Source organism: Felis catus, chromosome C2 (assembly GCF_018350175.1).
Source record: "Felis catus isolate Fca126 chromosome C2, F.catus_Fca126_mat1.0, whole genome shotgun sequence".
In the NCBI taxonomy this organism is placed as follows: domain Eukaryota; kingdom Metazoa; phylum Chordata; class Mammalia; order Carnivora; family Felidae; genus Felis; species Felis catus.
In genome coordinates, this window is record NC_058376.1 from 73,584,795 (window position 1) to 73,610,015 (window position 25,221).

Below are 25,221 nucleotides of genomic sequence, written 5' to 3' on the forward strand. Positions count from 1 at the left end.
GAGGCCGGGGCTGAGGAGGCGCTCCAAGATGCCTACCCTTCTCTGTGGCACTTGATCCTTCATTTCTGCCTTTCTCCATGCTCTCCTATCCCACCCACCCAACCCTGTCCTCCTGAAAAGCTCCCTGGGGAATCAAGGAGCCAAAGTGTTCTCTGCCCCTTCTTCAAATGGTGAGCAACATCATGTCCAAGGTTGAAAGCAGGATCTGATAGGCCCAAGGCCTCATGGCTGAAAATTTCATGGTGGGATGATAGGGAAAAGTGAATAGGAAAGTTTAAAAAGGCTCTGCAAAGACAAAATAATACTTACTAATGGAGTCGAAGGGTTTTTTTCCTCAATTGCTCTCAAAATAGTAACATTCTCAAATAAGAATGACATCACATAGTTATGTATTTATTTTTTCAGATAGAATCCAACACACTGGCCTAATGTAAGCTAACCAGAAGCCTTGGGTAACGTGAAAATTTAACGTACTGAGAGTTTGGTTAAATGCCTTTTCTGGTGGGATGGAAAGAGGACTGGAGGAGAGTCAGGAAGACCCGCCCCCATTCCACCAACTTGGGGTAACCTAAATAACCCGTTCCCCACCGGTTACAATTTCTCTGCCTCTTGGAAGAAGGGATTGGTCAACAATTTTCAGAGTCCTCCCTGTTTCACTGTGCGAGCCCAGAACAAGAAAGGCGGTAAAAAAGTGATTCCAGCCTGATGAATGTGCAAGGATGATCCCCTCAGGTGGGAATCCACAGGGGGCACCTTCTGATCAGCACAGTGTTGCTACCTCCTTGGTGCGGTGCTGGCTGCCCCCAAGCTTAAAGTGGGGGACTTATAGGGTTGGGCAAACAGAAGTGCGGTGGAGATGGAAACGCAGAGAGACCAGAGGAAAAGTGCAGTTAGGCAGAGAATGTGCAGTTTGCCACCAAATTCTTTGCTCTGGACAGAAACACAGGAATGAGGCTCAGAGGGCAGCGTGTCCAGGGCTAGGGTTCCCCCCAATCTCCAGTCTGAGGCCCTCCCCTTGGGATCGTAGATCGATTTTTCGTGTCGGTTTATTGAGACTCTACATACTTATAAAAAGCTACATGGAGCTCTACACTTTTAAAACTTTTTTTTTTTTAACGTTTTATTTATTTTTGAGACAGAGAGAGACAGAGCATGAACGGGGGAGAGGCAGAGAGAGAGGGAGACACAGAATCGGAAACAGGCTCCAGGCTCTGAGCCATCAGCCCAGAGCCTGACGCGGGGCTCGAATTCACGGACCGCGAGATCGTGACCTGAGCTGAAGTCGGCCGCTTAACCGACTGAGCCACCCAGGCGCCCCTCTAACACTTTTAAATACATTTTCTTACAATAGCATTTGTGTTCATTTGAAAAAAAAATAGTAGTGCATTTATACCTAGGAAATATTTTTTCAGACTTCAGGTAATGTACATGGATTCGGGAATTCCGAGTTCCCATAATTTCCCTGGTCTCCCAGGGCTGTTGGGAGCTGAAGGTCTAGGCCAGTGTTCTCCAAGTTGGACCCTGGACCAGCAGCTCGTTAGAAATGCACACTCTTAGGCCCAACCCTGGACCTACTGGGTCAGAAACCAAGCGCTTCTGCTGTGAGCAGATCCTCTGACTTCAGACGGGCACATGCCTCCTCCTGGGTCAGAGACAGAGCACCGACGTCCCAGAGATGCTGGGGAAGCACCAGAGTCGGCTCAGTCCTGCTGGAGAACCCTCCTGATAACCAGACATTTGGATCTGGCAGCTAAGGACACGAGGTCTCACTAATCATATTTCTCTTGAGTGTGGAAGGTTGGAGCCGATCCCTCCTATCCTGGGCCCTCTGGGGATAGCACCAGACACAGCTGTCGGTAATGGCTGTGGAGCTTGGGCCAGATCCGGGGTGGGCATGTCTGTCTTCGTGCTGGAGGGGTGAGGAAAGGTGACGGGGTGGGGGACGGAGTACACAGCCTCGGGCTTACACAAGGATTCCGAGGTCCTGCAGGCCTGCTGTCTCCCACCAATATCAGTGTCACCTGACCAGCACCCAGTAACCCAGTAATCGAGACAAGGGGACGATGGTACTTGAATTTACTGTAATCCAACAGATGGCCTGCACTCTTCCAGTCCAGGACCAGCCCACCCTTCCTGCCTCTCGCTATTACCTCCCGGAGAGCCCATGGTTTAGACTGGCATTCGGCACTTGATCTCTGCCACTGACTCACCAAGTCCCTTCAGGCACCTACCTTCCAGCCAAGCTGGACCATGTCCTTCTTCCCCACACATCCCTGCCCCTGTGCTCATGCAACCTGGAGAGGCTTTCCACTCTATCCCAGCATGTCCCAAGTCTGCCCTGCCCAAATTCCACTTTCTCTGCAAGACCTTCTGGGCTCTCTACAGTTAGAAGTCATGTGTCCCCCCGCTCGCTACTCAGCTGGTCTGATCAGCCCGGAGGGGTGAAGGGAAGGAAGCCTGCCCCACACCCATCCCACCTTTCCCTTCCACCTCTCAACGCCACATCAGCGCAATGTCTGGGCCGTGCCGACCACCAGTTAATGTTGAGGTGGGCCCTGGAGCTCAGCACTGGGAGCCCGGCTGGCCCAGTGAGCCCACCGGCATTCGGGCAGGCTGCAGAAGACAATTACAGAAGTGTCCTGTAGTCTTGAAGTCCTTGTCATTTCCCAGAGGAGGCAGAGACCTTACGTTTAGGAGAGCAGAGCAGGGATGATGCACAATGTTCTCTGGGCTGCCGGCTGTCCCCAGTGGCCATGCTTAATCCCTGGACAGGCTGTGTTTAAGTCATTTTTCAGAGGAAAATGTATAACCCAGACCAAGGCTGGCTCTTGGCAGAAGTAGCAGCTAGAGACGCCAAGGGCATTTGTTGGGAGGGGAAGCAGCACAGGAAGCCTTTTCACTGCTTCTCCCCGGGGATCGGCAGCTCTAAGCTCCCACCTTCAGCTTCTCTTGTTTTCCTGTCTGCCTTGAAACATCTCCATTCTGGGCAGATGCTGGACCTCAGCCACCCAAAGTCTGACGGGGAGCAGGGAGCGGCCCTGAGGGTCGGGGAGCCTGGGTGATGGGCATCCACGGGATGGTGAAGCAGAGAGCTGGTCTTGTGCGGCACCTCCTTGGGGGCAGAGCTCTTTGCACTTTCCACTTGTGAAGCTACTCTTTTCCCTGCCAGTACCCAGGGCATCTGAGTGACATGGGTGCCCGTGAGAGTAAGAGCTATGACTCCCCAGCGCCTACCGTGCCCAGTCACTGTCCTAAGCTCTGCACATCATTCACTCATTTCAATCCTCTCAGCGATATTGTGAATTGATCTCTGTTTTCATCCCCACTTAATAATTAGGGAATTTGAGGCACAGAGAGATGAAGTAATCTGTCTAAGATCACACAGCTAATATGTAAGATTTGAACCCAGGACTGTCAGTTCCAAGGCAGAATTTATTCTGCTGTTTCTGCCCTGTACTCAAAATGCCAATGATGTCAGCTGGGAACACACTTGTGCCACCCTGGACAAGGCACTTCACCCTCCTGGTCCTCCTTCCTCATCAGTAAGAAGGAGGTGATGTTGGCAAAGCAATTGAAGTAAGAATCCATCAAGAGCATTTTGCAAAGCGCTTGGAGGAGGGTGAGAGTGAAAAGACATCTGCATAGAAGCAGCCTGGTCAGGGGATGGTACCAGACCCCACAGTCACTGAGATGTTCCCTGAAGGCTCCGTGAATAAAGAAAAACGTGATGGCAGAGCTGATGCCAGAGCTGGGGACTTGGTGCTGGCACGCTGATGAATGAGACCTTGGCTTGTTCCCACTGATGATGTCAATGGGTCTTCCTCCTCGTCTCCCAGGACTCAGTGCCCAATTTTTTATGAGAAATTAAGCAATAAAATGAGGAAGTCCAAATTTCATTAACATTTCTGAGGAGAGGGAATCACTCTCGTGGACAAACTCCTAGAGCCCTGTAGCTTTCCCCCAGCATCTCACCACCTTATTTGGCTTCTCACTACCAAATTGGACTGCTGGCTCTTTCCCAATGTCCCAGGCCTGGCCCAGAATTCCACTCTGGATTCCTGAGTGAGGCAGCTGGGTGCACCAGTGACAGACAGTGGTTCCTTTGGGAAAGCGTCTGACCCAGTCACCACCTTCCTGCCTGTAAGACTCAGAATTGGTGACCATGGGGGAGGGGAAGGAAAAAGAAAAAAAAAGAGAGAGAGAGAGGGAGGCAGCCAAACCATGCTCTTAAACCAAGAGACTCTTAAAAACTGAGAACAAACTGAGGGTTGATGGAGGGTGGGAGGGAGGGGAAAGTGGGTGATGGGTATTGAGGAGGCACTTGTTGGGATGAGCACTGGGTGTTGTATGGAAACCAATTTGACAATACATCTCATATAAAAAAAAGACTCAGGTTTGGTTTCGGTCAGTAGAAATGTTTCCTTGGCCTGGATGGACAAATAGGTACATAACAGACTGACTGACTCAAAGCTTTTCTAGGTGACCACGTTTCTAACAGCAAAGCCCAATCCCAGAAGAGTCTAAAGCATGTGACTTCCTATTTTTTGGAATGATGGGAGCTTTGAGTTGGAAGTGATCCCAACCTTCACGTAGTTTGACTCCCCCACTGACATCTGAATCTTTTCTATCCCATTCCCAGCAAGTGGCTGGCCAGCTTCTCCTTGGATGCCATCACTGATAGGGAACTCACTATATCTCCAGGTCAGCTCAGATGGAGAGGGCAAGTCTTTCGTGTTCTCAACACCCTAACTGCTCCAGCAGAAACTCCCTACCGTGAAAATTAAGGCTAGGGAACTAGGACCATCCCGATTAAGTAATCCCGCCAGGGGCTCAGCAGCAACCCTTCAGATGTCAGGTCTGAGGGGCTCTTGCAGATGTTCTAGGATGGCTGCCTTATTTTATAGAGATAGAAGCAACTCCCCTAGGAGTGATCAGCAACAGTACGGTCTTTCTCTGATTACACGGACAGCGAACACTGGCTGAGCCCTTATTACATTCCAGAAACTTTGATGATTGCTCGAAGCTGCATGATTTCATTTAATTCAAGTCGTTATTATTAGGCACTTGCAAGATGGATATTACTCATGTAACAAGTGAAGAGACCAAGATTCAAAGAGGTGAAATAATTTGTCCAAAGCCACAGCAACTAACCCATGCCAGAGGCAGGACTTGAACCCAGGCCTGTCTGGTTTCAAAACTCACGTTCTCAGCTATCCTGCTGGTCACTTGGTACTATACCAAGCTTCGTGGAAGTTAAGAGTATTGGACTTTCTTCTGTGGAAGAAATCGACTGGGACTTATTATAGGAATATAAAGATGCATGTCGAGCTCTAAGTTCATGTACAATGTTGAGCTCGGGCCTATGCAAGTCAGAAAATGATGGGAAAATATATCATCAAATAATAGACATCTGATCCAGTCAAAAATGTGCTGCTTGTCTACACATCTAGACAGTTCCTCCCTAGCTGGTTTGTATGTGTAGTTACCCTCTGAAGGCCAGAAAAGTACCTGTTATTCTCGTCAGGAGAGTAATTTGTTTCATTTCCTGACTCATTTGATCTCCAGGTGAGATCATGAGATGTTGGAGATGCCTAATATTTAGTTTACAAGCGCAGAGCTCCCAGAAGATTTTGCTTTTTTTTTTTTTTAAATTTGGAACGAGAAATTACTGTTTAGCTGGAAAAGAAGTTAACATGATCTTATTTAAAACAATGGAAAGAACTTTTTAGCAATTATTTAAAATTAATTTTCCCTAAGGCTAAAACTTTTGTTAAGTCAAAGCTACAACTTGAGAATTTGGCTGTGAGAATTGATCTATTATGGAGAGACTGCCTTTGGGGACTTGGGTTTTTCGGTGCTGATTTAATTAAGTTTTAAAGCATCCCAAGGCACTTGTCAAAGCTCTTGTGTCCTCTCCCATCCCTTCCCAGAAAAGGCAGGAGAGGAAGATGGCAAAGCTTCTGCATTTCCATTTGGTTTCTCAAACAAAATCTGCTGGGTTGGAAGGTGGGATTTCTTATTAGCTAGAGGCCATTTGACTAATAATTCTTTGCCTTGCCCTGAAGTCACATCACCCCTTGCTATTGACTTTCCTGCTACACCCTGATGGAGCTACCCTTTAGAAAAGAGAATCTCCAGAATGCGGGAAACAGAATCTCTTTTGCCTCCTCCTGCCATCTTGGAGAGAGTTTTTCACCAAAGCTCCATGTCCCTTTTCACACAACGCTGGGCTGGAGATACTTGGAGGTGCTGCTAGGCTGGAGGTACTTGGTCCTGACCAAGTGCTGGAGCCTCCTTTCATTGTCATTCTGGCAATTTGGAAACATATTCAACAGATTGTATGTGCAATATTGTATGTGCAATATTGTATGTGCAATACCCACAGTACATACATTCATGGATATTTATTTATAGCTATTTCCATGAATCTTTGGACTCTACAGATGTATATTCATTGGTTAACTATGTAAGGGTGAAATTGATAAGTCAGATGGCAGTTTGGTTTTTTTCAAGTTTATTTATTTATTTTGAGAGAGAGAGAGCAGGAAAGGGGCAGAGAGAGGGAGAGAGAGAATTCTAAGCAGGCTCCGTGCTGTCAGTGCAGAACCTGACAGAGGGCTCGATCTCAGGAACCATGAAATCATGACCTGGGCTGAAGTTAAGAGTCAGATACTCAGCCGAATGAATCACCCAGGCACCACAAATGGCAATTTATTTTTTTTTTTAATTTTTTTTCCCAACATTTATTTATTTATGGGACAGAGAGAGACAGAGCATGAACGGGGGAGGGGCAGAGAGAGAGGGAGACACAGAATCGGAAACAGGCTCCAGGCTCTGAGCCATCAGCCCAGAGCCTGACGTGGGGCTTGAACTCCTGGACCACGAGATCGTGACCTGGCTGAAGCCGGACGCTTAACTGACTGCGCCACCCAGGCGCCCTGGCAATTTATTTTAATAATTGTGATATAAATCAAATTGCTGTCTCAAAAGACTGTATAAGTTCAAACTCCCACTAAGAGTTTCTTAACTCTAGGGTCTATTTTCCCTCTAGCTTTGTCCACACTGGGTAATATCAGACTTTCTCAACTTTGCCAATCAGAAAAGTGAAAAATGGTGCTGGGTTGTTTAAACTTGTACTTCCTTATTTAAGAGTGAGGTTGAAAATATTTTGATGTATTTATTGGTCATCTGTTTTTATTTTTCTGTGGACTTGTACTTGTGTCCTTTGCCCATTTTTTTTGGTATGTTTTTATTGAACTATAAGAACCACTGACCTAAGAATTTGATGTGTGAAAATTTAATGTGTTAATATTAATGCCCTCCTTCTTGTTCCTTTCTCTGTGACACATGTGATGTCCACTGACCTGAAATGAAAACAGGCAGAGGAGAACTCTTTAGTGCCCCTTACCCACAAACTGCTTTTGAGTGTTGATTGTCTATAACCAGGAGAATTCAGTGTTCCGGATGGTCTCTGGTTCCAATGGAGACAGACTACCAAAAGATGGAAAGCCTTAAAAGAAGAATGTGAGGTGCTCTGAAACCAAGCCATCCTGGATCCAATCTGTTATGACAAGAATGTGATCCATACCAAAACCCTCTTCCTTTTAGCATCTTAATCCAACTGGGAGAAGTCATTCCTGTTCATAGCTCCTTGGGCTGGCTAGAAAGTGTAACCTCAGAAGCAACCTTGCTTTGTATTGCTCCTGGGGTTTAATATTCAGTGTCGCACACTCTGCTATATTCGGAGAAAATCAGACCACAAATATGATGTGTGATCTGCAGCTAGCTGAAGATCTTTGTACTGCTTACTTGAATTTGGATAGTCACCCCACATGTCCAATAATACCAGCATAAGGATCCTCCATTGATTTCTCAATTAAGTGTATTTCTCAATGCATTGTGATTGTCTTATCACCCTCCTAACCCTCTTTCCCCGATGGAAACACATACATCCTTTGATTTAGTCATCCGTGTTTTCAGAACAGGAGATTTGAGTACCTGATTGAGAACTGAGATACCTGGATTCCCCCCCCCCCCCCCCCACACACACACCTGATTCTTGCTGTGCGCTGTGCCGGTGAATGCATTACTGACTGTATCCATGTCTTGTCTGTCAACTTCTCTGTTGTTTGGGAGATAATATTTAATGAATTTATAGCATTTGTAATATAAGGCACTGATGAGGAAAAAATTCACTGTATTCTTCCTCCCTACTCCCTGCTACTGAAACCAAAGATGAAGAGGAAATATTGAAGGAAGCAAGAAGAAAAGAGACATGAAATACAGAGGAACAAAGATAAGAATTACAGCCAGTCACTCACAGACACTGTGCAGGCTGGAACACAATGGGGGGCATCTTTAACATGCTGAGACCAAACCGTGCATTCAGAATTCTAAACCTAGCGGGAAAAAAATCTTTCAAAAACGAAGGCAAAAAAAAAAAAAAAAAGACTTTTTAAGACAAACAAAAGCCAAGAGAATTCATGACGAACTGACCTGCATGATAAGACCGGGCAAAGTTAGGTGCTCGGAAAACTCATATTTGCTCTGCTTGAGGTTCTTGCGGATTCATGGATGTGTGGTTAGATATATTTCTTTTTTGGAATTTTTTTTGGCTATCTCCTCAAATATTTCTCCTGCCCTATTATTTTTCCCTTCTCCTTCTGAGACTCCAATTACTCATGTAAAAGATCATTTGATATTGCCACACAGCTCTTAGATGCATTCTTCTAATTTTTTCCTTCTTTCTTGTCTGTTTCTGTTTCAGTCTGGGTAATTTCTATTGGCCTCCGTTCGAGTTCACTGATTCTTTCCTTGGCTGTGTTTAGTCTATTGATGAGCTGTCAAAGGCATTCTTATTGTTTATTTATAGTATCTCCAATTGATTCTTTCTTAGATTTCCATCTCTCTGTTGAAATTCCCCACTTTTTATGCAGATTGTTCACTTTTTCCATTAGACTCTCTAACTTATCAGTCGTAGCTATTTTAAATCCCTTGTCTGTTAGGTTCAACATCTGAGTAATTTTGGAATCTGGTTCTGTTGATTACTTTGTTTCTTGACAGTTTGTTGTTTTTGCTTCACGATCTTTGATTAAATGCTGGACATCCTGTGCAGGACAAGTAAATATGAAGGTAGATTATATTTATTATCTTTCTTCATGCTCTTGTTCCCTGCCACCACCACCACCCGGCCCCAGCAGTAGACTGCTGTTGCTGGTTATTTAGTGCCTCTTAGCCCAGATAGGAGGCTGGTGGTAGGAGCAGGGTGTTTTTAGTTTTCTTGATCAAGCCTCAGTCTCAGGCAGGTTCTAAGTGTCCCTTGATTTTGACATTCAAACTTTCTCAGTGATCTTGCTCCTCTTCTCTGTGGCAGCCAAACTCTATGTATTTTAGGCTGTTCCTGTTCTAAAGAGAGCTTCCTGTTCTCCTCCCATGGGGGCAGAAGACCTCTAATCATCTGGACCCTCAATGGTTTCCTGCCCCTCCTCAGAAGTAGAGGTTTTCATCTTGTACCCTTTCCCCAGTTACAATAGGTTCCCTGGGGTGACAGGATTTGCCCTTCCCCTAGTGGCTTAAGACCACAGGGAAGAAGGTTCTGGACTGGGCTTTATGTTTTTTCCTGCAGCATCGGCTGCTCCTAACTTCATGATTGCACCAGTGAGTGAGCTTTCCCCCTTTGTCCCATCTGCCCCCTCCCCCATCTTCCTTGAGAGCATCTGGTGGAGGTTCTTAGAGAAAAACCTATGAATATGTGTGAACTCCTCTTGTTTCTGTGGTTTCAAATGCATCTGCAACTCCCATGCTTGCCCACACTCAAGCTCCAGTGATTTATTTAAAATTTTAGCTGAATTCTTCTTACACCTGGTATCTCTTCCTCCCATGCTCTGTCACAGACAAACCAGTGCCCATATTGGCTCTTCTCCAAAGACCCTGTGTTTTCTTAGATCTCAGGCTACTTTGTTGCTTCGAAACCTCAGCTCTTTGATGAATTCAAGAAAAGTTATAATTTTGGAGTTTGGCTGGCTTTTTGTTGTTCTTAGGGTAGGAGCAACACTATTTCCAGCTCCTCGGCAAGTGTCAGCAGTACTCAGCCTCTCTAGAACTTCATGCTCATGCCCCCCTCGCATCTGAATGTTCCTTGGGGAGCCATGTCTTAATTATTGATGTATCCTCAGTACTTGGCATGAAGAGGGTATCACTAAATGTGGAATGAAATGGGCTTTGCAGCTGGCAGCCATGAGGTCAGTGAGGCAGCTAGAATTGCTGGCAAAGGGAGGGTGTTCCAGGAAGGACCAAAAACCATTGCAAAATTGTCGTTGGAAAATTTTGTGCCTCAGATTCCTGTATCTGTGCCCATTTACACTTGCCTTCCCTCACACGCCCTTCTCTAAAGTTAGGATCTAATTTGAGGCTGTGTCTATCAGAGGTGAATGGATGACTCTCACTTAGAGACTCTAGCAAAGTGTTGAGGACCCAGAGAATTTTGATTTACATATCCACCAAGTGTTTACTAAGCTCTGTCTTTGTACCAGGAACTTCTAGGTCCTTGATCCTAAGTCCATTTCGGAGGCTCTAAATGAGTCCAGTTGGGTTTCTCTATGGGTTGGGATAATCTAACTCAATAAACAACCTCAAATTTTCAGTGGCTTAACCCAAACAACATTTATTTCCCATTCATAGCAGAGTCCAATGCAGGCACCTGTGACAGCCTCCCAGGCTCTTTTGATGTTGAGCCTCTGCTAGGGCCTCTCCATGCATCTGGTTGATGATTAAAGAGATCATGGAGAAGACATACCTACTTCTTAACCATAGCAACACAGAAGTGAGACATATTGATTTTATTATCTTACGGGTGGATGTTAGTCACCTAGTCCCCTCCTAGATGAAAGAGAAACTGGTGAATACTGTCCCTAATAGAGAAACTGCTTTGTAGCAGCAAATTTACACCTCAGAAGGAAAACATCGATCTTTGGTGATGTTGGCTGTCTTTGCCACAGCCTTGGAGAGATTGTATGGGCCCATCAATGCTGTTTATCAGTTCGTTCCAGCAAGGATTAGGTCTTAAAAGACTCCATAGAAATACTTCACAATTATCCTGAGCTAGAAGATATTTGGAGGGTGGCCTGGGGAAGTTTGGAGTGTGAGATGGGAGAGACTCAGGGTGGGAGTAGAGAAAGATAGGTGATATGTGCATTGGGAGATTGGGGAATATGAGCTAACCATTTCCTATGCTTTGGCTAGGGTGTGTGCCATAGTTTGCCATACCAAATGAAAATTCTTCTGTCTGGCACTTAGGAGCCTTCTTAATCCTGCCCCAACATACTTACCTGGCCTATTCCCACTACACCTCTGCTTGTCCCCTCTGCTTGCATTATATATTTCATCCTCTTTCTTAAAGAGCAGATCATTATTCCTTCATTCCATTCATTCATTGATTAAACATTGTGCCACTCTCCAGAGAGGAACATAAGAACAGATAAGTTAGGTGCCGATCCTCAGAACATTACCTTGCATATGTGCTCTGACCTTTCCAGAATGAGCCTTGGCTGGGAACTCAAAATGCTGATGCCAGAACACTTCCTTCCATGGGGAAATATCCTTTTATTGCCCTACCTTCCCCTGAGTCAATACTTACTATAGATTCTCTGATCTGATTCTGGCATCAATACAACACAAGTGCCTCTTCTACAGCTTTCCAGAAGAAGCCATCTAGTGTTTGATAGTGGCTGGGGTTTCACTACTTCCTGAGGTGCCGGGTAATGAGAACTAAATCCTGTTTCTCTTTTGGTCTTTCCATGTTCCTCAGGGGACACACTGTACCTACCGATCTGCCCCTTTGCCCAGAAGGGAGGTCTTCAGAGATTGATTGGGTCTTCCCTTCAGAAAGGCCTCTCACCAGACAACCCCTTCGTGATCTGCGACCCCACCCATCTCCGGTTTTATTAAGTACATTGTGCGGGTTCCTCCAGCTTCCCTGACCCCAAATAACATGCCCATTGCTAACCTCGGGTGCACCTGTTCACAGACCCCTGTTCGTGTTCTGAGTGAAAACAAAGTTCTAAAGTACAGCCTGGCTTGATCTGAGAAGGCCAAAATGGAGTAAGAGAGGACTGTAAAAGATTCCTTGCAGATTTTTCCCTCTTGCTCTTGATAACTTTAACAAAGATTTTGCCCACATTTGGGCATATTCAGAAACAGGACTTGCAAAATATTAAATTGAGTATTTTAGAAGTTTTTTTAATGTTTATTTATTTATTTTGAGAGAGAGACAGAGTGAGAGTGAGCAAGGGAGGACCAGAGAGAGAGGGAGAGAGAGTATCCCAAGCAGGCTCCGCACTGTCCGTACCAATGAAGGGCTCTATCTTACAAACTCTGAGATCGTGACTTGAGCCAAAACCAAGAGTCAGATGCTTAACCAACTGAGCCATCCAGGTGCCCCGAGTTTTTTTTAGAAGTTTTAAATTTGCTTTTCTCCCTCTGTTTTATCAGTTTGAGAATTCTCCAAATGATGTTCTTTTAGGAAAAAAAAGTTGGAAACTTCATAAAATATACTTTAAGCTGTTGCATATGTTTAATTGATTATAATTCCCATGGGAAATGTGTGTGAGCAGGATTTTAAAAGCTCCTGCTGGGGCGCCTGGGTGGCGCAGTCGGTTAAGCATCCGACTTCAGCCAGGTCACGATCTCACGGTCCGTGAGTTCGAGCCCCGTGTCAGGCTCTGGGCTGATGGCTCAGAGCCTGGAGCCTGTTTCCGATTCTGTGTCTCCCTCTCTCTCTGCTCCTTCCCCGTTCATTCTCTGTCTCTCTCTGTCCCAAAAATAAATAAACGTTGAAAAAAAAAAAAAAAGCTCCTGCTTTGCCTCTGGTTTCTCTTTGTGTCCCCATTTGAGTAATTTCCTCTCACATCCTTCTTTCCCTGCCTAGAAGCCTGGTAAATAAGCAAGCCTCGGAGAGATCTAGAGAGCCAGCAACATCCTGGAAATCTGAGGCCATGAGGTTAAGCACAAAAAATGCTCTCTTTCCAGGAAGGAATGACTGAATCAGACCAATGACCTTGGCTTTTAATTAGTCCTCTTCCAACTTTTCCCACTGTTTTCCTTCTTCCCCCTCACACCCATGTGCCACAGGCTGTGGAGGGGCTGGGACTGCCCCCACGCTGTCCCACACAAGTCTATCCTGCCTTTGGCATGTGCCTCAGGACTTCATACGTCCACAAAGCTGAGCTGAGCCAAGCTTCCTGTCCAGCTCCGAGAAGAATGCCTGTCAGGAAGCTCAATTATTTCGAGAATGTGAAATACAGTATTTTAATGGAGCCATTTTTCACGTCCCTCCAGAAAAAGGATGTAGATTTCGTTGTTGGTATATCTACAAATGAGTCTTGTTCACACTAAAGCACCTTCCTGATTTGGACACAACCTCTTGGTGCTTTTCTCTGCCACAAAGAAATTTTGGCTGTGGTGTTCATCTCCACAGGTGCGGTCCAGTGAGACAGGCTGTTGAAATGGAAGTGATGTTGTTCGCAAAGGGCTCTGCCTTTGGACTTCATCCTGTAGTTACAGTGCCAAGCCAAGCTACAGCAAAACATCAAGCAGGGTGTTGAAATTTACTTCTAGATACTTCTAGTGCCTGGTCTTAAAACGAAACCATGATGTTAGCAGCAGGGTGGAAGAAACTCGTGCCTCCTCTGTTTACTTGACTCCCACACGAGTGGATAAAGTATTTGATAACATTTTACTTTTGATTGATATTCTTCTCATGATAAACACCAAACCGTCCAGTCAGTAGCAACAGAGAGTTCTTGGCAATAGCGACTGTTGCCCGGAGTCAAATTCGGTGATTTTCTCTGTCTAGGATGGACCATTGGATCCTCTTTGGTGAAACAGGTTTATATTTATCACAATAATGACGAATAAAATGAACAATTAAAAAGACAGAACTGAGAGCATAATTCACATCTCCAGGCCACTGAGCTCCAAGTACTTCACTACTTTGGAATTAAAAAAAAAAAAAAAAATTCTCATGTAGCAGTTGTTGGCTTTTCCAGATAAAATCAGGCTATACAAACATACTTTGAGTATGTGTGATTTCACTTAAAACATGTCTCCTGGCTCAGAGACCTAGTGCCAAACCCAGTCAATTCAGTGAAATGAATAATCCTTACTCTTTGATCATTTTGTGAAAGTAGTTTCAGTTGTATTCAAAGCCAGAAAAGAAATGGTTTTTGGAATCACAGTTTCCTGTGCAATGTTGAGCCTTAGTATTACTTCACTGGGAACTAAAGGCAGGGGCAGGGAACATGGTAGGAAAAGCCAACTGACTGGACCAAAGTTCAAGATTCTTTGAGGCTCACCTTCCCATCTCTTGCACTGGCTCAACGCCAACTCTTCCGCTTGCCCATCCACCAGTGGGGAGAGGGCGTGGAGGACTGTGTAGACAGCGAGAAGGGAAAGTGAGAATGTGAACACGTGTCCTTGAGTCGTGTGTGTGTAGGTGCATGTTTTGCAGATGAGGAAGAGGTTTCTAACATTTCTTTGACTTTGAAAGTGGCTTTGACCCTTGCTGCACAAAAACTGATTTTATCAGCTTGGAAGATGAATGTGACTACATCTGTTAGTAATGTTCAAACTAATCACTTCAGCCAGCCCACACGCAAATTTACAGGAAGTCCTATCCCTCTCAGGACTTCCCTTCTGGTATGATCTAGGAATTGCCAAGCACCCTCAGCCTGAAGGGCCCTGGTGTGGACTGGAGAGCGGGAGGAAGAACAAACCTGCAGGGTTCTTCCTGAGAAGAACCCTGTTCCTCCTCAGTCTTGCAAGCCGATGGCCAACTGAGAGGGTAGATCTACTCAGAGTCCTTTCCTGCCAGCTGGCCCCAGACTCAGTCATCTCAGACCAGCTTTCCAATAATGTGGATCTTCAAAGGAAATGGTCAAGTGTTGCTTTGGAGATCTTCCTCCCAAGAGGCTCCTTGACCTCTACAAGTTTACCAGCCCCTTCCCAGAGGAGGGCAGTGGGGTAGAAGAAGGGGTAGAAGAGGCTTATGCTTGGTTTGGAAAATCTCCAAGTCTGTGAAAAATTCTAGGTTTAATCCTCCCCCATTCCCAAGTAGAATTCCATGTCCATGGTAGGAAGGTCTCACAAGGCACAAGAAGAGATGCGACGTTTCCTTGTGTCATTTACTAGAGAGTTCGAGGCTTGTGGCAAGTGCTATAAGACTCAAAATTTATTCCTAAGAAACTTACCTCCATCTCGGATATCTGCCCCAAGGGGATGAGACACCCAGGAGTGGTAAATTAATTTTAGCTCTGCTCACCTAGGCCTGTGCAACTAACCCAGAGTGTATATAACTTTCTTTTTTTAACAGTATATGTAAGTACTTTTGTTTTTAGTGCATATAACCCACACTGATTGCTACTTTTTCTTCCAATCATTTTATTTTAAAATTTTCAATCCCGTAGAAAAGGTGCAAGAATACTACAATGCTACAATGCTGTACATGTATGATACTTTTCTGTAATACTCCGAAAAATGAAGACTAGTACAATGAACACCTATATATCCTTCAACTAGATTCACCAATTTTAAAGTTTTACCGTATTTGCTTCGTCTCTCTCTCTCTCTGCACACACATACACATACACACATTTACATATGTTAAAATGTGTATATAAATACACACACACACACAAACACACTTAATTTTGTCTAGCCATTTGGGAGTATGCTGCCGACATCGTGATTCTTCCCCCTTTATACTGTGTGTCTACAAAGAGAACATTCTCCTGCATGACCAAGATGACTCTGAGGAAACTCAACATTGATACAACAGTGTTTTCAGATGTATAACCCATATGCAAATTTTCCCCATGGCCATTATAGCTGGATTTAAGAAATATCTAGCATAGAACCAAGGATCGTATCTTGCATTTTGCTGCCATGCTCGTCAGTTTCTTTTCATTTAGAATAGTTCCCTTGACGTGGTTCTTAATCCTTCATGATATTGACATTTTTGAGGAGTCTAGGCAAGTTGTTTTGCAGAATCTGAACGTGTCTGATGGTTTCCACATGATTCGTTTGATGGTGAACCTTTTCGACAGGAACAGCGCATAGATGATACTGTGTCCTTCCCTTGCATTGCATGAGAGAGGAGCAGCGCGAGGTGTCCGTCTGTCCCATTATAGGGGATGGTGACAGGTGATCGTTCACTTGTGGTGTTGTCAGCCAGGTTTCTCCTCTGTGACTACTATATATGTCATTTGGAAGGAGTATATTGAGAAAATATTCTACATACTAATAACTAAAAAAATTACCGCTAGTTGCTGGCTCACATAATGGTCCCCTTTATCTCTTCTGTTCCCTTTAGTTTCCTGACAGGATTCCACAGCCATCCATCCAAAGCACTGCTCTGGCAAGAATGCACTAGTCCATTTATACAGCTGCCCAGCATTGATAACCGTCTGGTTGCTTGTCCACACTGACTCACATTGGATCGAACGGCCCTCATTACCCTCACCGGTTTAAAGATGTTCTCTGATTAAGCTGGGCTGGTCTGCCAGACTCGAGGGAGCCTCTGTGGGCTTTTCCTGTCTCTCTCTGGGTAGGAACGGACGTGTTGCTCCAGCCTCTTTCAAAAGACTCCTGCACATATTTGTTTTCCTCCCCTCCCCTCCCCTCCCCACCCCCTGCCTTAGAGACTGCTAATGAGTGGTCCAAAAGTTCAACTCCTCTTCCAAGCCGATCTCATAAACACAACATGTTAAAGACACACAAAGAAGACAGAGTTTAAAACGAGGGAGATTATGATGTAGAAGATTGGGCTGGGAATCAGGAGATGTCAGTTCAAGAGCCAACTCTTGGATTCATACATGTTATGATTTGAGGCAACTCCATTCATTTCTCTGAATTTCAGAATTATTATCTCCAGAAATAAAATCCTATTTATGTCTGTCTGTTAGTACATCAAACAAAAGAAACCAGCTCGAGTCCCACTGAAATGGGAGGATCGCTCAGGGCATGAAAGAACATTTGCTCTGGGTGGCCCTGAGGAGCACCTCAAAGAGATAAGCAGTTTGTATCTGTCAGGGTAGTCCTGGTTATGCTTTGGTAACAAATAACTCCCAAACCTCAGAGACTTAATACAACCAAAACTTCTTTCTTTGTTATTTTATATGTTCATAATAGGCTTGCTATGGCCTTGTTTTGCCATATCTTTACATGACTTAGGCTGATAATAAAGCCCTTTTCTGGGACATTGCTGGTCTTGCGGAAGAAGGAACAGAGACGTGGCAAACCACATCCTGGGTGTTAGAGGTTTTCATTGGCCCAAAGAAATCATGTGATCATGCCTGCTGTTACTAGGGAAGGGGAGTACCATCCTCCTGCAGGGGGGAGCATTATAGGGAGGGGCCGTGAAATGTCTGGTCACCTGCAGAACTCATCCCCTGAAAACAGCTGAAACAAAGTTCAGTGATAGGCCTTGGGGACCATCTATATGGACATATTTCCTCAGTATGTTAAGTCATCACAAACAAATCAATCAATCAAATACGAGCTCTGACTGTAAATCTGTAGCTCAGCTGCCTCTCACATGGCTAACTCTGTGCAGTGTGCTCCAGGCCAACAGCAGCCGTGAAACACTGATTTAATGATGATTGAAGTTCTCCAGACAACACTGGGGAGACCAGCAAGTCCGGTATGCAGGGAGTGAAATACCTGTTCTGTGAATCTCACAGGCTTTCTGTGGGGCTTGAGCATGATGGCAAGTGTGACCGCATGGTAGCAAATGACTGGATCGCTGCCCGTAGGAGCCCCTGAGGAGTAAGGAGTAGAATTTACTCACCTTTGAATCCCCAGCGCCTGGCCCAGGTAGCATATAGTAGAATCTGCGTAATACTGATGGAATGAATGGCTGAATGAGGACACATGTAAGGAAATTTAGCCAGGGTAAGAAAAAAAAGTCCAAGTCCATGTTTAAAAATAATATTGGAACTCTTCTTAGGAAGTATGCATCACCTTCGTTGACAAAACTGATCAAGGCAGAAAAGTTACAAATACTTCTCATGAAAATGAATGTAAGAACCTTAAATCAGGAGCTTTATTTATAGTGATGGAGTAGCTTGTTTGGACCAACCCTCCTGAAGCAACAGTTATAAACTCTGAAGAAAATATTAAGAAAAAAACCCACCACCAACAAAACGAATCCAACTAGTGAAAGGCACCTAAGAGCAGACAGAAACTAGAGGGGGATTCACATTTTGAAGGCAGGGATGGCATAAGGTAAGCCATCCTTTTTTAAAATGATTTTTTACTACATAAAGAAAGGAAGATTATTGGGGGAAAAATCAGTGGAGGTAAAATGAAAATTTTAATTTGTCTTATTCTTAATTGATATAAAAAGTAACTGTTTAAGTAGTAAGAATAACAATGTATTAGCTAGGGAAGAATTAGCTAGTAAGAATTAACAATGTATAGCTAGGGATCAGTGAAACAAATGACAGCAGCATCATAAGGGATGGAAAGAAAAATTAGGAATGCTAATGGGGACCCACAGTACATGTAAAGTGGTATAATGTTACTTAAAGATATATTCAGGTCATTTTAAACATATATGTTGCAAACTCTAGGGCAACTGTTAAAAAACTTAATAAACAAGTATATTTGAGGGGAACCTGAGTGGTTCAGTTGGTGAAGGGTGCAACTCTTGAATTCAGATCAGTTCATGATCTCACATTTGTAAGATTGAGCCCCACATCGGGCTCTTGTGCTGACACCCTGGAGCCTGCTTGGGATTCCCTCTCTCTCTCTCTCTCTCTGTCTCTCTCTCTCTCTCTCTGCCCTTCCCCTGCTCACACTCTGTCTTTCAAAATAAACATTAAAAGTAGAAGTATATTTGATATGTTAAGAGAAGAGATAAAATGAAATCATATGAAATGTTTACTTACAACCAGAAAAGCCAGAAAGAGGGAGGGGGAAAAATGCAACAAAGAACAAAATGTAATAACAGAAAAGGGTTACAAATATGGTAGATATTAATCCAACTATATCAATAATTGCTTTAAATGTGAATGGCCTAAATATACCAATTAAAAGGTTGTCTGACTGAATAACAAAGAAAACAAAAAACAAAAATCCGCAAGACCCAACTATGTTACCTACAAGAAACCCACTTTAAATGGAGACTCAGCTATATCAAGCACAAAGAGATGGAGAAATTAGCTAATGCTAATCAAAAGAAAGCTGGAATAACTATATAAATTTCAGACAAAGCACACTCCAGAATACAGAAAACCATCAATGATAAAAAGGGTCGTTACACAATGGTAAAGAAATCAATTCTCCAAAACATAATAATCCTAAATGTGTAGGCAACTAACAACAGAACTTTAAAATATGCGAGTCAAAAACTGATATAATTCAAAGAGAAAGAGACAAAATCCACTATTATAGTTGGAGACTTCAACACACCTTTTTCAGGAATTGGTAAATCAAACAGACAGAAAATCAATGAGGATGTAGTTGACCTGAATGGCATTATTAATCAACTTGATTTTATTGACATTTCTAAAATACTCTATCCAAAAACAGCAGAATTTACATTCTTCTCAACCTTACATGGACCATTCATGAAGACATCCTGGGCCATGAAACACACTTTAACAAATGTAAGGGACTAGAAATCATACAGAGTATGTTCTTAGACCACAATGGAATTAAATTAAAAATCAATAACAGAAAGATAGTTGGGAAAATCTCCAAATATTTGTTGATTAAACAATACACTCTGAATAACATGCGGTTCAAAGAAGAAGTCTCAAAAGAAATATTTTTAACTACATGAAAATAAGAATACAACCTATCAAAATGTGTGCTTAGAGAGGCATGTCTAGCATTGAACGTATAAGAAAAAAAAGATTTAAAATAAATAATCAAAGCTTCTATTCTAGGACACTGGAAAAAGAACATTTTAATCCTAAATCAAGCAGAAGAAAAGAAATAAAATTAAAGCATATGTAAATAAAATTGAAAACAGGAAATCGATACAGAAAAGCAATGAAATCAAAAGCTGGTGTTTTGAAAAAAAAAATCAATAAACTTGATAAATCTCCAGGCAGACTAGCTGAAAAACAAAACAATATTAGAAATAAATAAGGGCTCATCTACTGATCCCATGGACATTAAAGAAAAATAAAGGAGTACTGTGAATTGCGAATAGCTCTATGCCCACAGATTTAATAACTTAGAATAAATGGACTGATTCCTCAAAAGTCACACCAAAACTCACACAGGAGAAACAGACAACACGAATAGGCCTGCTATTAAAGAAACTAAATTAGGGGCGCCTGGGTGGCTCAGTCGGTTAAGCGTCCGACTTCGGCTCAGGTCACGATCTCACGGTCCGTGGGTTCAAGCCCTGCGTGGGCTCTGTGCTGACTGCTCAGAGCCTGGAGCCTGTTTCAGATTCTGTGTCTCCCTCTCTCTCTGACCCTCCCCCATTCATGCTCTGTCTCTGTCTCAAAAATAAATAAACGTAAAGAAAAAAAAAAGAAACTAAATTAAAAACTAATAAATTTCCAAAAAAAAAAAAAAAAAAAGCACTGGTGCCATATAATTTTACTGGTGAATTCTACCAAACATTTAAGGATGAAATTATACCAACTATTCACCATCTCTCCTAGAAAAGACTAATTCACTAATTTAAACAAATATATAATACCCATGAAAGATGTTAATAATAGGGGAAACTGGGTGTGAGAAATTTTGATAGTACCCCCGAAACATAAGTCACTTAGATTTTGATCTAACAAAATACGTCCAAGACCTATACACTGAAAATTAAAAATTGATGAGGGAAATTAAAGACGTAAATAATTCAAAAGATGTAGCACGGTGAAGAGTTGGAAGACTTGGGGTGGCTGGTGGCTTAGTTGGTTGACCGTCCGACTTCGGTTCAGGTCACGATCTCACGGTTCACAGATTCAGGCCCCGCGTCGGACTCTGTGCTGACAGCTTGGAGTCCGGAGTCTGCTTCAGATTCTGTGTCTCCCTCTCTCTCTGCCTCTCCACTGCTTGCACTGTGTCTATCTCTCTCTCTCTCAAAAATAAATAAAACATTAAAAAAAATTTTTTTGAAGACTTGGAAGACTCAATGACCATTCTCTTCAAAATGACCTATAGATTTCTTATAATCTCAGTCAAAATTCAAGTGGACTTTTAGAAAGCAAGTTGGCCACTGATTCTAGAAATTATTTGAAAATATAAAGGCCCTAGAAAAAACAATTTTTTAAAGAGCAAAATTGGAGGACTCTCTACACTCTCCAGTTTTAAAACTAACTATAAAATCATAGTGATAGTGGTGCCTGGGTGGCTCAGCCCATTAAGTGTCCGGACTTCAGATCTGGTCATGATCTCATGGTCCTTGTGTTCGAACCCCAGGTTGGGCTCTGTGCTGACAGCTTAGAGCCAGGAGCTTGCTTTGGATTCTGTGTCTCCCTCTATCTCTGCCCTTCCCCTGCTCATGTTCTCTCTCTCTTTCTCAAAAATAAAATAAAATAAACATTAAAAAAATTGTTTTAAACCCTAGTGATAAAGATGGTACCATTTCAGTGAAAAGATAGACATGGAAATCAAGGGAAAAAATACAGAATTCAGAAATAGCACCGCACGTTTATGGTCACTAGGTATCCTGCAAAAGAGCCAAGGCAGCTCCTTGGGGGAAAGAAAAGTCCTTTTAGCAAGTGCTCAATCAAATGGATACCTCTATGGGAAAAAGTGGACATTTGTCTTCATGTCACATGGTACAGAATAATTAAGACATGGAGCATAGACCTAAATATACAACTTAACATTCTGAGAGTTCTAGAAGAGAAAATATTTGCAACCTTGGGAGTAGGCAAAGATTTCTTAGAAACAAGAAAGCATTTTATAGGAGAAAAAGATGAATTTGAAGAATTGGATTTTCTCAAAATTACAAACTGTTGTTCTATGAAGGACACATTAAGAAAATAAGGTAAGCCACAGATTGGGAGAACTGTGTGCAAGATCACTCCCTACATCCATAGAAAGATCTGGTGTGCTGGAGGAGATCTAAGAAGGCAGGGTAGACTAAAAACCTAGGAATGTGGTGAAAAGAACTCTCTACAGTATAGAGACCAAATATGAAAGGCACGTATGCAGACGTGTTGGTCAAATCCCAGAATAGACAACGAGGAAAGCCTGTTGAAGGAGACAGACATCTTAAGACAAATATGAATGGCTACTTCACGGAGGGAGGAGGAAATTGTTTGTTTGTTATTCTGAGAGGTGGCACTTAGGTCAAGAAGGAGTTATGTCTACAAGTGTGTTAAGGAAATCTATGAATGCTTGAGTGTGACCCTTGCCATTCTAAAGTTGATAGCAATTATGCCTGGTCATCCGTGTGCTGGTCTCTCCTCCCCACCATGGCCTTTTATCCTCCTCTTCCCTCCCCACATGCCTTTGCTGTGGTCTAAGCATATGTAGCCAAGAGTCTGGAGGTGGAGTATTGCTAGCAGAGTCTGACTTTGACCCGTGTGTCCATCCTTCTTCCAGGTGACCAGCTCCAGAACTCACTCTTTGCCAGTGAGTGGCCAGTGGGCACAGGGCCCTTTCCTGACAAGTCCTGAGGGAAAATGCCTGAATGTAATCTCACCTCTCTTCCTACACAGAATAGCTTTGCTATCACTTCATTAAAGTTAAGACTTCAAACTGCAGTTGACTCTTGAACGACATGGGGGTTAGGGACACCAAACCCTACCACAGTAGGAAAATCCGCATATAACGTTGACTCCTCCAAAACTTAACTACTAGTTAAGTTAGTGGTGACCGGAAGCCTTACGAATAACATAAGCAGTCGATTAATACATATTTTGTACGTTATGTGTATTGTGCACGGCATTCTTAACAATAAAGTAAGCTAGACAAAAGAAAACGTTATTGAGAAGATCATAAGGGGAAGTACATTTACAGGACTGTACTGTATCGAAGAATATCTCCATGTAAGTGGACCCACACAGTTCAAACCTGTGCTGTTCAAGGGCCAACTGTAACTCTCATTCTTCCCTTGGCTTGAAAAGTCCATGCTCCGTTCTCAAGTTGCTGCCATCAGGCAGGAGAAGAAGCAGACGGTTTCCATGGGTTTGATGGGAGAGCCCAGACGGCGTGCTCTGTCTTCTGCACACATCAGAAGACAACAAATCAAACTCTGAACACTTCAGTGAATCCTCTGTCAAGTGACACTTCGCTCTCCCGACCATCTTGCATGCGTAAATAAGCTGAACTCCATTACTGTCTTGTCTCCCACACGATCAGGGTATGTTCTACTCACCTAGGTTTTCAGTCAGGATTATCTAAGTCCCTACCGCCTTTCATTATTCTGCTCTTGTTTCCATATTTTTCCTTTTATCATCATGTCTGAGCCCGTAGCAAGCCCGTCATGGAGACGAGTAAGTGGGGAGCAGCGGGGAGAGGTGTTCGGGGATGCAGCTATGTGATGAGGAGGTAGGGTCACTATAACTCCCCTGTGGTGCAGAGAACCGGAAACAGGTTGGCACTAGCATGGCGGTGGTCACAGTATGTCTAGAACCTGTGCGTCGTGACAGACTCTCCCTGGATCCCGTCTCCGATCATGAACGCTCTGTCTGCGTGCCCCAAGAGCCAGGGGGAGGTGGCAGAGAGGGTCTTTAGGGATAAGGGATTGCTTCAGAATAAGCCCAAAAGATCAGGGGCACCTCCTCTGATTTCAGAGCATTCAAGTCCAAGTAGAAATGGCCTCAAGACCCCGTGGCCGAGATAGTACAGCTTCCTTTTGTTTAGGGAGTCAGTATAATGTGCTCAGTTTGGGACTCCTCAACCTTTTCAACTGCTGCTAAATAAAAAGTTAATATGGAATTGTGTGTAGGGGCTCCTGGGTGGCTCAGGCAGTTGGGCATCTGACTTCAGCTCAGGTCATGAACTTGTTTTTGTGAATTCAAGCCCTGCATCGGGCTCTGTGCTGACAGCTCAGAGCCTGGAGCCTGCTTCAGATTCCGTTTCTCCCTCTCTTTCTGCCCCTCCCCTGCTCGCACTCTGTCTCTCTCTCTCTTTCAATCTCAAAAATAAATTAAGATTAAAAAAACTTTTTTTTAAATATGGAATTGTGTGTAGCTGCCCTCCCAGATGAGCGATCTATATGATTCCCTGGCAGCTCTGGGAGGGTCCGAGGGGGGCTATGGAGAACCCTCCAGCCCTTTCTGCCCCCAGCAGAGCAGCTGGCCTCCCCAGGATCTATGGAGAAAGCACCTTTTGGGCTCCCAGACAGGAGAGAGGACTGCTTCTTCAAATCTCCAGTTCAGGCACAGATGGAAAAGGGAAGCACAAAAGTGTAAAGTCCATGCTCTGAAATTATATCCAAGCAGAAAAGAGCAAAAGACCCAATAGTTGCCACTTAGAGAGAGAGGAAAAAAAAAAAAAGAGGAAAGCTACAAAAATAATGACCCTTTTCCACGTGGTCAGCAGCTCTTCTCAAACTGCTGTTGCCTCTGGAACCTCATCTGACCCTCACATCTGGCCATAGCATTGCTCTGGAAGTCAGCAGATGTTGCCCCGCCAAGAGCAGGCTGCGGGGCTCCCACTGGGTTCCCATCTGTAAAGTCTGGGTCACGAGAACTGCTTCACAAAGGCTATTTCACAAAAGATGGCCAGCCAGCCAGCAAATACGTATCCAAGGCCCACCAGGTTGCAGCCAGGGCCTGCGAAGAAGATCAGGACAGGACTCCTGCCCTCAAAGAACGCAGGCTCTGGGTAAAGCAGCTCCCCATTCTTAGCTATCAGCACCTTTCCTCTCTCCACCTTCTCGTTTCGGTCCCTCCTTGAACTTACGTGTCATTACCTCCAGGAAGCCTTCCCTAACCCGCCCCTCCTCCCCCACAAGCTGGATTCGATCCTCTGTTAAATACTCCTGTTGCACCCTCTATTGCTCTCCCAGAATAATTAGCATACCTGGTATCACCTGTCCAGTGACTTCCTCACCGGACTGTAAGCATCGAGAGGGCAAGGACTGTCTCATGCATCGCTGTGTCTGTCCTGTTCACTAAACACAGGCCTGGCACAGAGCAGGCACCTGAGGAAGAGCTGTTGAACCAAATTAATGACTGCAAAAGTAAAGTGGGGGAATCCTTACCTTTACAGACCAGGAACCAGATGTCCAAAGAAGAGATGAGGCTT